The 14,094-nt window shown below is 48.8% G+C and overlaps 1 protein-coding gene across 6 annotated transcripts in view; it reads right to left on the bottom strand.

Annotated features, from left to right (window-relative positions):
- TOX2 (TOX high mobility group box family member 2) overlaps positions 1–14,094 on the bottom strand; it is a 159,230-nt gene that overhangs the window by 105,875 nt on the left and 39,261 nt on the right. Inside the window, exon 2 of one of the 6 annotated variants that reach the window (XM_025399411.1) lies at positions 12,541–12,665. The exons of 4 other annotated variants lie outside the window; for them this stretch is intronic. The gene's annotated coding sequence lies outside the window, so the exon portion shown is untranslated. Of the gene's footprint in view, positions 1–12,540; positions 12,690–14,094 lie in introns of those variants that run through there. One more of the 6 variants, XM_025399413.1, reaches the window with a different exon arrangement.

The raw sequence follows: 14,094 nt of genomic DNA on the forward strand, positions 1-14,094 counted from the left end.
CTGTGCCACGCTGGGCAAATTGCTTAATTGCTTTAAGCCTCAGTTTTCTCATTCTTATGATCACAGAGTCACTGATTCATGACAGGTATAAATAAAATATTTGTGGGGTAAACAGATGTGATAAGTGGGTGGATGAATGGATGGAAAGGAGGAAAGAGTAAAGGATGAGTTGGATGGATGGGCAGATGGGTGGATGAATGGATGGGTGGATAGATGATTGATAGATGGGTGATGGATGATCAGCGGGTGATAGACGGGTAATAGACGCAATGGATATATGGGTGAATGAACAGATGGGTGAGAGATTGTACACATTAGCACTGTACAACAGAAATATAATAAAAGTTACAAATGTGATCCACATATGTAATTCTACTTTTCTAGTAGCCACAGTTTTTTATGGGGCACATGAGATGTTTCAACACAGGCATGCGATATGTAATAATCACATTGTGGAGAATGGGGTATCTGTCCCCTCAAGCATTTATGCCTTGTGTTACAGACAATCCAATTATACTCTTTTCATTATTTTTAAATGTAGTAGCTACAGTTTAAAAATATTAAGACAAAAATTGTAATGCTATATTTTATTTAACTCAACATATTCATAACATGATTTCAACATGTAATCAATATAAAATGATTAATGAATGGTTTATTAATGAGATGGAGGAATGGATGGATGGAGGAATAGATGGGTGGTTGGGATGTATGGACGGGATGGCTGGGATGAGAGGGAGGAGTGGATGAATGGATAGGTGAAATGGGATGACTGTGTGAGTGTGAACAGACAAATGTATGGGAAGAGATTGGGATGGTGGATGAGATGAACACTGATGGGTGAGATGGGTGTTGGGGATGCATGGATAGATGCCTGTATGTGTGGGTTCCTGGATGGATAAAATGGGTTGAGTGGTTGGGTAGAATGGATAGGTGCATAGGACTGTGGGTCTGGTATTTCCTTCTCACTCGATTCACACTTTCTCTGGACAATGTCATGTCTACTCATGGTTGCAACATCACCAATTCTCAAATCCTCATCTTTAGCCAAATTACCTCCAGATTCCAATATATAGTTTTCTCCCTGGCTATCTCCCCTATTTGCCCATGAGCACCTCAAATTCAACACCTCCAGCACTGAACTCATAACATGTACATGAACTTTCTGTTTCTCCAGCACTCCCCTGTTAGAAACTGTCACCTTCCATAGTCCCACAGTCAGTACCCCTGGGGTGACTCTGGTCTCCCTGCCATCTACATCCCTCTGATCCAATCACCTGCTACATCTTTCTGCTCAGCTTCCTTAAGAGTATGCTGAGTGTGAACACAAAGGTAAACAATGCACGTGGTATGCACAGCGTGGGGGCACACACAGGCACCACAAACCCATCTTGGTGGGTCCATGTCACACAATCCATCTTACACCTTGGCTATCACTAGTGATCTTTGGGCAATCGCTTCACTCCTCAGATCCAAACCCTGCAGAGACTCCACATCACTTAGCCTATATCCAGGACCCTTCAGGACAGCCCCAAGTCTCAGTTCCCGTGGGGTCCTCAGCGTAGTGGGAGCCTCCAGTGCTCCGACTTTTTTTTTTTTTTTTTTTGAGATGGAGTTTTGCTCTGTTGCCCAGGCTGGAGTGCAGTGGCGTGATCTCAGTTCACTGCAACCTCCACCTCCCAAGTTCAAATGATTCTCCTGCCTTAGCCTCCTGAGTAGCTGGGATTACAGGCATGCACCACCATGCCTGGTAAATTTGTATTTTTAGTAGAGACGGGGTTTCACCATGTTGGCCAGGCTGGTCTCAAACTCCTGCTGTCAAGTGACCTGCCTGCCTCAGCCTCCCAAAGTGCTGGGATTATAGGCATGAGCCACCACACCCAGCAAGTGCCCCCACTCTTACACATCGTCCCACCATCAGCCTGGAGCACTCTCCCTTTCTCTATCCACTGAAATCCATCTCTTCCTAGCCCCTTCTTTATTTCTGGCTACGAACTCCAACCTTAACACTGTCTTGCTTGCTTTTATAAACCCATATTCTTGGACCTAACCAAAAGCTTCCATCTAAAATCAGCTTTGGACTTAATTCAACTCCTGTGTGCAGTGTAACACAGTGAGTAACAGCACTGATCTGACAACTGGTTCCACTACTTACGAGCTCAGTGACTTTAACTTCACTTTGCCTTCCTTTCCTCACCTATAAAACAACAATTATGGCAGCTACATTGCTACCTCATAAGGTTTTTGGTATCCGTTATCAGACATCAGCTATGAGTTAGCATTATTAAGCATTATGTTACAAATATTAACTATTTTTGACAGGTGCTTAATAAATGTTACCTATTATCATTGTTATGATATACTCAACTCCTATACCTTTATCAGCCCGCATCTCCCTCAGTCTAGCAGACGACATTGTCTCCTCTGTCACTGAGGAATTGAAGCCATCAGATATTCCCTCAATTCTGCCAACCTTCCCTATGTTATTTACGTCATGCTCATCTCGACTTCCTTTCTGTTAGTCTGAAAAGGTATCTCCCTCCTGTTCAAGGTCAGCCTCTTCACCTTGACCCTGTCCCTCCCACGTCTTCCGCCCATTCACTCCCACTCTTGGTCCTGGGTCTAAGATCTCAATTCAAATATGCTAAGGCAAAACGAGCCCAAGGCAGTGCTTTTGTTGTATCGTGTACCGGGCACCTATCCTGTACTGAGGAATATGCTCCCAGCCACTGGGGAATCTACGAGTGAATTTTGCCACTGCCCCTTGGGAAATCTATGCAAGTAGATCATCACAAAGGCTCTGAAAAGAGATAAAAGCAAAGGTACTTGGAGGCAACAGTTACTGTTCATTGAATGATCTCTTGTGAGTGCTTACTGTGTGCCAGGCAGTGTGCTAGGTGCCAGGCATGCCAGAATGATGACACAGCCCCTGCCTTCAAGAAACCCTCAGTCCTTTGGAGAAGATGACAGCTATGGAGGGAGAATAAAACCTTCCTATTCTCCGAATCTACAAAGGAAAAGATGTTCTTTGACCACAGTCCCAAGCTGCAAACAATGAAACCCCAAACTTAAAAGCTTAAAGCTCATCCTCATTGGTCACTGGGAGCTTTACAGTCCCACCTCTGAAAGTCAAACAATCAATAGTAGTCTCACTCCTAACCGGGCCCTGTACACCAATTCCAGGCCCTTCACCACATGGAGAAACATGATGGCACAGTGGACACATGTCCACCATGGGGACAGCCAGCCAGTCTCAGAACCTCCTGCTCTGAAAGTCCTCCTATCCCAGGACTCCACGCTTCCCCAAACCCTGAAAAGATCAGCTCTTGCTTGATTTGGGGAGACTACCTTTGCAAAGTATACCAATGAATTCAGCTTCTTGCTTTTGATATTGAATGATGTCCTCTTCTTTGGCACATGTGACAAAGGCCAGGATAAGGTTAGCTAAGCGGAGCAGAAGCCAGGCAGAGGGTCCTCCCACAGAAGCATCCTGAAAAAGTGACTTGGAGGCTCCATGATGTAGGAAGCACAGGAGGTGACCAGGCAAGCAGCAGGGAATATGACATCCAAGGCTGCTGTGAGCACTGGCCAGAAAGCACCTACTGTATACCAGCCCTTGTCCCAGAGCTGTGCCCAGCCATCTCACTGGAACCCCCTAGAAATCCCAAGGCTTCCATGAGCAGCCCCACTATCGAGATGAGCAAAGTGAGGCTCAGAGTGGTTGGGAGCTTGTCCAAAGCCACCCAGGAAGTCTGAACTTGGCCTTGACCCCAGGTACCAAAGCAGCAGCTGTTCTGTAGAAGCTGTTGCTCCTCCCCTCCGCACAGAGACACAGATCAAAGACCAGGGATGCACAGCCATCAGCCTAGCCAGTCACAGGCACTGACAGCTGCGCCTCAGTGAGATCTAAAGAGGAAACAATCAAAGCAGCACACACTGCTCCCGCCTGCCCCACATCGGGCCGTGAGAACGCTCATTCTGCACAGATAAAACACAGCTCTAAAGAGAGAGGCAGCTGCAACCTAGGTCCTGCCGAGAGTGCGGTTTTATGTGGAAGTCTCATGGGGAAATACACATCGGGGCCAGGAAGATGCTGGGGGAGGGGTGCAGGCAAAGAGGCCAGCACAGATGGAAGAGGAACAGGAATAGAGCACGGCGTGGGAAGCCTCAGTCTCACTCTGAACCGGGCCCTGTACACCAATTCCAGGCCCATCACCACATGGAGAAACATGATGGCACAGTGGATACAAATACAGGCCCTGGTCTGGCTGCCAGGGTTCAAATCCCAGGCTTGTTGCTTTCAAGCTGTTGGGTTTTTTAACTACATTACTGTGTCTCAGTTTTCTCATCTGCAAAATGGGTATGACTGTCATTTGAATTAACTATACAGAAAGTGCTTAGAACATTGCCTACCTAGAGAAGGCACTCAATCATTGTTAGCTATTTCGTATTATTGAATCCTCGTAAGAATGCTGCCAGTTGCTATAACTACCTCTCTTCTGTAGATGAAGAAACTCAGTGGGGCTTTGTGCAAATCTCTGAGGTCTTAATCATGGAAAAGACCCTTGATGCCTGTGCCCACTGTATGTAATTTGAAATAAAATTTGCAAATTAAAGTGTTTGTAAGAAAGTCCAACTGCGAGGGCCGATTTTTCCCAACAACGACGACTCTCATGCTTTGTTCCTAAGATATCAGATATTCATCTTTTTTCAGACATGTTTTTCTCCTGATTGGTGCGCCTGCTTTGCTGGGTACGACCCACATTTGTATTCTGCCTGGTGATAAATCCTCCCCTATGACGGAGGCCCAGAAAGTTTAAGGGATCTGCCTAAGACCACACAGCCAAGACTTGCCGGAGCTGAGTCTGAAGTCCAGGCTACTGGCTCCTAAGAGTACACCCTGGCTTCCCACCCCTACTGCGTGCAAGCCACATGAACCAGAGAAGGTGACCTCATGACTATGGGCCTGGGACCTTAACTATCAGAAGCAGGGACAACGCTTTGGGCACTGCCTGCCACAGGAGCTGGGAATGTCCCTTGTAAGCAAGCTCAGAGCTTTGAGCCCCTGCAGAACCCTTGTCTCCACCACCACCGAGAGTTGGCTTGGACAGCGCCACCTATTTCAGTCAATAAAAGACATGGAGGGGTAGTGTAAAAATGGCAGTGATCACTATGGCACCACAGGTAAGGGCTGCCAGGCATCTGGGCTCCTCTGGGAGGTGGGCATCATTGCCCCCTCCCACCTGGCTCTAGCTGTGCTCTTTCTAGACCTCCACCATCTAGAACGGTGGCCGCTTACCACATGTGGCTTCTGAGCACTTGAATCGTGGCTAGTCCAAACTGAGATGTGGGTAAGTGTAAAGTCCACACTGAATCTCAAAGACTTCAGAGCAAGGATGACGATGATGACAACAAAAAGGAATGTAAACTACCTTGTCAATATTTGTATATTGATGATGTATTGGAATAATATTAATATTTGGGATATACTGGGTTCACTAAAATATTAAAATTAATGTCACCTGTTTCTTTTCACTTTTTCTGAACATGGCTATTAGAAAATTTAAAATCATGTATATGGCCTGCATTGTATTTCTACTGGATGGTGCTGGTCTAGACGCTGCCCTAGTCATTGTCTGCTCCTGACCCAGAACCCCAGAGACGGAAGAGTTGACATCAGCAGTAGCCAAATCCATTTCTCTGTGATAGATATGGGAGAAATGGGGTTTGCAGAGGGAGAGTGACGTGCTGAAGGCAAGAGTCTGGTAACGAGGCATTCATTCATCCAACAAATGCTAACTCATGCCTTACTGTGTATGCTCTGGGTACTGGGAAACAGCAGAGAACAAAGTAGAGGGCCACATCCCAGTCTAGGGCTCTGCCCTGAAGCCAGTTTGCAGGCCGGGGGTGAACATGGTGATAACACAGGAATCTCTCCCCAGCCATGGGATCCTGGGGACCTGGGCAGCTGGACTCCGCACCAGTCCCTCAGCCCCTCACAGTCGGCTGGATCACAGATCTCACAAGCTGCAGGCAGGAACTCCAGCTCCAACCTAGGGCAGATCTGTCCCCAGGACCACCAGTAAGTCCCATCCCAGTACACTCACCAGCTGCAGCTGCCCAGAGGGCCTGGCCTGATGGGCAGGGCAGCCCCCTAGCATAGATAGCATGGAGGCCTGGCAGGCCTGTATTTCTTCCTTCCCTGGTACTGCCACTGGTAGCTCACACACCGTCTGCATTACTGCAGATTTATGGCAAAAATTATCCTCTCTCTCAGCTCCATTTAAAGCCATTTGGAGCTCTCTCCCATCCCCGATTGTAAATCTAATTGCACATTCCAAACAGACAAGCGCTCATTAAGCTTTAATTATGCACATGTTGTTTTCAACAAACATTTTCATTTGGCGCTATGAGGGGGAATGGTTCAAAGAGGGCTGCAGACACTGCCTGGGGCTGGCGGGAGCTGGACTGGGAAGTGGGTCAAGGTGTAACGAGATGAGGCCATCCAAGGGGCAGGGCCAGGACCTCATCTGATTGGGCTCACGACCGTGAGGCCTTTCCCTGGGCTTCTGCTGTGGGGGATGCCAACGTACACGCTCTCAGCTGGTCTCACCAGCACTCCCTAAGTCCCCGGAGTCTCACTGAAGCCAGGCCCATGGACCTCTCCAGTGATAAGAGGGAAGACAGGGACCCACGGTCTGGCTCAGAAGGACAAAATCCCCAACCAAGAGCCAGTTTCATCAGAGCCTGTGGGCTTGTCCCTGCTCCCAGTCGCCCGCCCCAGTGCAGCTGGAGGCCCCTTCTTCAGCACCATCTTCCCTTCCCTCATTCATTCACTCATTTATTCCACAACCATTGACTGAGCACCAACTGGCTCAGGCAGCGCAGGGTCAGTGGGGACCGTGATGGGTAAGGCCTCTGCGTGGCTCTCCCCAAGTCACTCTCCATCGAGTCCCATTCCCTCCACTAGGGAAAAGTTTTAATTCTTGGCCACTGCATTCACTTGAGCCTCTGCCACCTGCCGGCCCGACGGTCCAGGCTCCCTCCCACCCGTCATGTGCCGTCCCCTCTTCTACCTTTCCTAGCTCCCTGCCCAGACCACACTCTCCCGCACGCCTCGTCCAGGCCTCTGCGGCAGCTGTGTCTACCCCTGAAACTCCCTGCTTTCTCTCTTCCACACTGTTCATGCCCATTCAACTCCCATGCTGTCCCCCTTCCAGAAGCCACTGCTGATTCCCACTCCCGGGCTGGCCTGGCCACCCCTCTGCCATGGGGGCACCCCGTAAAACATGTGTTGGACCCTAGCACCACAATATCACAACAGCCGCACGTCTGACTCTTAAGACCAGCCTGCTCACTACATCCCGAGACACCATCACCTTCAGAGATGGAAAGGAAAGGCACCACTCACTGTGTGTCCTTGAAAAAGGCCTCCCCCTTTCTAGGCCTCAGTTTCCTCACTTGTACCTGGAAGGGTTGAACGGGTGATGCCCTCTGGGCCCCTGGGCTGTTCCATCGGTTTTAAGTGTTATGATCTGCCCAGGAGCTAGGCCACATTCTTCCCACCAGGAGCCATGGAGGTGACCAAGGCATGCTGACAGTGCCACACAGAGGGCGGAGACAGGGGTGGTGGAGAACCCAAGTCCACTCCTCATAAAGCTCCCAAAAATACAAGCAAGTGAAATCAGCATGTGCTTTAAAATGGAAACCAGATTCCATTCAGTGTCTGGATAGCTACCTGTTGTTTCAGGTACCGAACAGACTCTGAGGGTGAAATCTACAGACAAGAAATGTACTGGGAAGTGCTATAAGAGAGTGGGGGAGCAGGCCAGGCCAGAGGGACAAACCAAACTGTGATGCAGTCACAACAGAGGCCTCCACCTGTCCCAAGGGGAGCTCTGGAACTGGGATGGCCCAGCAGAGGTGTCCCAGTTTGAGGCAGGGAGCTAAGCACTGTGTATCCCCACATGGGATGGCCATTGGATCCAGGATGCCCAGGGGGCAAGTGTTGATGACCTTGGCCAAAGCTTCCTCTTTCCACCAAAGGCACCATGGAGCTGCCCAGAGAGAGGCTCAGCTGATAGGGGCGGCAGCCAGCACTCTAAGTAGCAGATAGAATGTGTGCCTGGATCTAAGGAGGGACTAGGGTGACACACGACAGCATCCACTATGGCTACGATCGTTTATTCCTTAGAACGAATGTGTGCAGTGTTTACATCACACTGATGACAAGCCAGTCACTCTTAATTGAATGACAAATATCCATTCCTGTAATCCTCACAACCACCTCACGAGGTAAGTTACTGAGGCTCCCATTGTACAGATAAGGAGACTGAGGCGAGGGAGGTTATGTAGCTTGCCCAAGGCCACACAGCTAGGAAGGGGTGGAGTGAGGATTCAAATCCAGGAAGTTCAACTCCAGAGCCTACACTGTAATGAGAAGGCTGTGCTGCTGCCAGGTCTTGCCCCGTTACCTCCCAAAACATGCAGCTGCCCAGCTCCCGGCTCTCCCCAGAGGCTGGGCTGCGGTCAGCAGTCTAGAGCCTCAGGTTGCCCTGCGCTGCCAATATTTGTATTTGACAATTATCTATCATCCAAGCGGTTGGGAACAAGTCCCAAAACTGATTCTTGCCAAAGACCATTAACTAAAAGCCACGTGAGCGTACGTCGGTGGCACTGTGGTGTGGGGGGAGCGAGTGTGCCTGAGACACTGAGCAGCAGATGATGTGGAAGATATTTTTCTCCCCAGCACTACAAAACAAGCCCTCAATCACGCCACAAAGGGCTCGTGTTGTCGGAAGGGAAATATGTCAACGACAGCATTCGCTCTTAAAGCGGTTCAAAAAGAAGAAGAAAAGAAATCTTTGAAATTGTAATTTGACCTAGAAATGTTTTTCTAGGTCATCTGAACTTGGCACTTACGCCTCTAACCCCAAACCTAACACAGACAAAGTGCCAGGTTCACTTCCTTCTATCAGTACCAGATAACACAGGAAACGGTATTTGTAAACACTGCTGGTGTATTTTTAAGTGCCGTCTCAACATTGGCCTCTGGACTGGGAGCTGTGAGAACACTGGTAAAGCACAGCTCTGGAAGCGGGCAGATCTAGGTTCAAGCCCAGGCTCTGCACTTAGCTGCTGCGTGGCAGTGGGCAGGGATCTTACCTCTCTCATCCACAGATTCCTCCTCTAGAGAACAGGAATGGAACGGGCAGGGTTTTGCAAGCTACCTAGCAGTGTGCAGAGAAAGGCTAGCTCCCTGCTTTCACCCCAGTTGCCTTCCCAGGCAGAGAGCCACCCCTCTGTTCTTGACTACTGAACCCCTCTGATCCAGATCTGGGCTGTCTCCTGGAGACCCAGGAGGGCAGTGGGGGGCTCTGTCCTAAGAGGCCTTTTCTCTCCCAGAAATCAGAAAACTGCACTCGAAGGCATAGCATGTGCCAATGAGTTATTCTAATTCATCTTTACTATGGACCCTCTAAGATAAATAATGAGGCCTCAGGGCTGGGAGGGTTTTAACCCTCTGGCTTCTGCAAATCCCACTGGGGAAACCAAGGCCAGAGCTGATAGATGGCCCACCGTTATTGGCAACAGCATGTCCAGAGTTACAACCGCCAAATTGTTGGGTCCTCCAAGCCTGCACCTCCAGAAGCAGCCAGATTTAGCCCAGTTACTGTCAAAAGTCCAACGGCACAGTGAACATTCCTGTCTTCCCCAAGCCCTGACCTCAGCACCTACAATGTACGTGGCCACATGCCAGGTGCAGAGGGGCACTAGGGACCTAGAACCAATTCCCAGGGAAGCTCAGATCCATAGGGAAAATGGGTATCTGCACGATGACACCCGGAGGGGTGATAAAGCACTAAGGTGGAGATACGCCAGATGAGAGCAGTCGGTACGTACCTGTGAGGCAGTGGGTCCAGAGTGAGCAAAGGCTAGGCAGCCAGGTGTGGAGAAAACCAGTGTGTGTGCTGGGGAGGGGGGAGAAGGGGTGTCTAGAAGTCACTGAGGTGGGCTACAGTACAGAATGGGAGAGAGAAAATCAACATCCACTAAAGAAAACAGGTGCGTGTTTAAAGCAATATTCTTAAAGAGCAGTGGAAGGATGCCCAATCTGGCCAGACAGTGAAACATTCCATGAAGCCACAATTAAAGCAGTGTGGCAGTAACAGAAAACAAGAATTTTAAATCAATGAAACAGAAGGAAAAGTACAATGTTGGACCCAGTCAGGTACAGAAACGTATCAAGATTAAGGAGGACATTTACTTTATGCCAGGTAACGTGTGATGTGCTTTACACAAGATCTTCTGCTCAATCTTTACAACGATCCTAGGAGGCAGATATCATCATCCTGTTTTATAGAGGAAAAAACAAGCTCAATCTAAGCAATGTGCTCATAGCTCACACAAAGTGGCAAGGCCAAAATCTTAATTCTGCTAAAGCTCGTGCTTATAAGAGCTACTCTATTTTGTCTGGCCTTTTGCAAACAGAGACAAGGACTAATTATTTAATAAACAGAATGGGGACAAGAGGGTTATCCTGTTCCTATTTAGGAACACTGAACTGGATATCCACAGAGAGACACCCACCAAAATGCACTCCACACAGATGAAAGAGTTAAGCATAAAAAGTCATGTTACAAGGAAACAATCAGAAAACAGAACAGAATGTTTATCAGATCTGTGGAGGCAGGATAACTTCTTCAGTCCTCAAAGCAATCACAGAGGAAGAGAGATTGACAGATTCAAATATATATGCATTAATATCTTCTGTGGAAGAAAACATAATAAAACCAAAATGAAAAGGACATCAGACTAAGAAAATATCAGCGCCAACTCTAAGACAGTTAATATATACAAGGTGGAAATAGCTCAGTCAAATTAAACAGAAAACAAGATGCCAATAGACAGAAAGACATGGGATTCAAACAAAAGTCACGCAAGAGGTGTTATCTTAAGAAACAAATATGGAAGGGAAAAAGGGACACCTGATTCAATGGCAAGTGGGGAAATGCACACACAACAAACTTACTGCAATGCAACTGGGATATTTCATACCACTGCTGACACGGGAAACAGGTTCCAGCTTAACGGAAGACAATATGGCGGCCACTCTTAGGCAGACACAGCCAGCCAGAGGCAGGGGATGAGGACTCGAGGGCTTAAACCAGTCTTGCTTAAAACAGTCTTTTACTCTGAGTGCTGGGGATGGTAAAGTGATATACAGAAAACACAGTTTTTTGGTTTTTGTTGTTCTTTTTGAGACAGATCCTTACTCTCACCCAGGCTGGAGTGGAGTGGCATGGTCTCAGCTCACTGCAACCTCGGCCTCCCGGGTTCAAGCGATTCTCCTGCCTCAGCCTCCCAAGTAGCTGGGATTACAGGCGTGCGCCACCATGCCCGGCTAATTTTTGTATCTTTAGTAGAGATGGGGTTTCATCATGTTGGCCAGGCTGGTCTCGAACTCCTCACCTCAGGTGATCCGCCCACCTCAGCCTCCTAAAGTGCTGGGATTGATTACAGGCGTGAGCCACTGCAACTGGTGGACAGAGTCTTTGTCCTGGAACTCATGGTCTAGGGAAGAGGACAGGACCAGGAATCAGAATATGGGTGGGTGATAAGTCGATGGGAAGCCAGGTTCGTGGGGCCTAGACAAGGGCCTTGTAAAAGGACTTCATGGAAGAGGTGGTTTCTAAAGCAGATCTACCCACGACATGCACAGCACTAGCCAGGCGAGGGCAGAGGCCAGTGGGAACAGCATTCACCAAAGCCTGGCAGCTGCAGGGAAGGGCCTATTCATGGAGTAGAAAGGTGGTGCAAGATAAGACAGAAAGGCAAGCAGGGCCTTATCACAAGGGAGCTTCAAGGGCCAGACTGGGGAGGTGAGACTAAAGCCCAGAATGTGAGCTGCACTTCAGAAACTGGCCTCTGGCTTCTGGGTGGAGAATGGGTTGCAGATGCTAAGATAGGGAAACAGGAGTCTGAGCAGGGCTTGGGCAGGGAAGAAACACTGGCTAACGCAATAAGTAAAATAGCGTGGCAGTCATTCAAAAATAGAAATTTATACTGATGGTTAGAATGAGAAGCAGGTTTGGAGCCAGAATAAAACCACGACAGCCCCAGTATGCTGTGTAGAATACGGCCTTGAGAGTCTCAGAGATGAGTGAAAATTGCCAAGGGCAAGGGATCACCCAGGAGTCAGAAAGGGGGTGACTCATGCAATTTGCAAACCCTAATTTCCTCTCCTTGGTCACACACTTCCTTCTGATTTCTTTCTTCTGATGATTCATTTAAAAAAAAAAATCTCCTTTTAAATTCACATCAGAAATGTTTGAGTACCTGGGCTCACCCTGCCCTAAGCTTTAACCCCTGCCCCTGAACCAGCAAAACCAGCATAACCCCAGGTGGCTAAGAAGACACTGGCTGCCGAGAAACCAGAAGCCAGCCAAGGGGAAACGCGGGGTTTCAGGCTCTGCAATAGCTTCCAGAGGCCTCCATGGGCCCTCCTGTGCCCCGGGAGGGTTTTCAGCAGCGACTCACATACACAGATCCACAGCTCTCAGCCAGAACTCGTGCAGTTTCAGAATTTGTTTGAATTTCAGAAAAGTAATGAAGTGCAAATTCTGCAAATTATGCCATAGCTTCAGTGGAGCCTCAGGCAACACCTGCAATGGAACACATTCATATTTCTGCAGTGGAACATATGAATATTCACACAAGTGGGGTAAGTAAAGATGACAAAGAGCCTCGCGTCAGCTCAGGTCAGATTTTGGGGGCCAAATGAGTTTGCAGCATATAAAACAACTTCTGGTTGCAGGGCTTTTTGGATTGCAGATAAGGCAGTTTCAAGCTGAATCAAGCACCAGGACTCATGTGCTAGGAGACTGTCCCTCTGTATGCCCATTTTACACAGGAGGAAACTAAGGCTCAGAAAGTTAAAGGAAACTGTGCAAGGTCTCATAGCTATTAAGTGGCTGAACTGGGATCTAAACCCAAGTCTGATGTCTTTCCCTGCACCCTCATGGATCCTCCCAGAGGCTGAAATGGCAGGCAGAGCGTTTAATGTGACAGGGAATGTGGACAGCACAGGGAGTGGGTCAAGGCCAGGTGCAACAGGAATGGGGCTGCCCAGGTGCCCAGAGAAACCACTGGTACTCCTCCTCAGCTGGCCCCTGCATGGTGTCTGTCCTCTGAGGCAGGTCCAGGATCCTTCAGCCACCCTCAAAGGTCCAGAGCTCCCCGCATCCTCTGCACCCAGGACGCATCCTTCATCCTTCTGCAGAGGTTTGCTGAGTGCCCCACTTCAAGCCAGGTCCTGTCCTGGGGGCTGGGACACAACGAGAAGCAAGGTAGACACAGTCCCAGCCCCTGCAGGCCTCAGAGTCCACCGCAGGAGGCAGGCAACAAGCAAGCAAACACACAAAGGTGGTCACACATTGCATTGTGCTAAGTGCTATGCAGCAAACACAGGAAGTGCAGAGACAGAGGGTCTCTCTGTAGAGGCTGCAATTAAACTGAGGGAGCCCGGAAGGGAGAGGAGGAGGCTGTCAGGCAACAAGTCGTGGGTGGGAGCACGTAAGGCAGAGGGAGCAGCAACGCGAAGTCCCTGAGGTCCACAAGTAGAAGCTCTCACATGCAGGGGGAATAATGTGCAGGACACAGTAGGCAGAGGTGCGGGGCAAGGACGTGACATGGGGTCCTAGGGCCACCATAAGGCACTCAGATTTCATCCTAAATGGGAAGCCCTTGGAGAGTTCTTGCAGGGGAGTAACATGCATTAATTTATAGTTTAAAAGATGACTCAGCTAGCCACATGGAGGATGGATTCCATGAGGTTCCATTCCTTGAGTCTCAGCTTTCTCCTCTATAAAATGAATGCATGAGAAATCCTATGAAAAGCATAGCTCAGGAGTGTCTGGCATAGAGTTGACTTCCAGAAGATGGGAGGACAAAGACAGTCTTCTAACCTAGTCACAACCCAGGAGATCTCAGTCATCAGTCATCCATAGTCGCTCCCCTGCCCGAAACCCTTCTAAGGCTCCCCTCTGTCTTCAAAACAAAGATTCACCTCTATCTTTTGGTTCCAAGGTCCTG

This window comes from Theropithecus gelada, chromosome 10 (genome assembly GCF_003255815.1).
Source record: "Theropithecus gelada isolate Dixy chromosome 10, Tgel_1.0, whole genome shotgun sequence".
NCBI classification, from domain to species: Eukaryota; Metazoa; Chordata; class Mammalia; order Primates; family Cercopithecidae; genus Theropithecus; species Theropithecus gelada.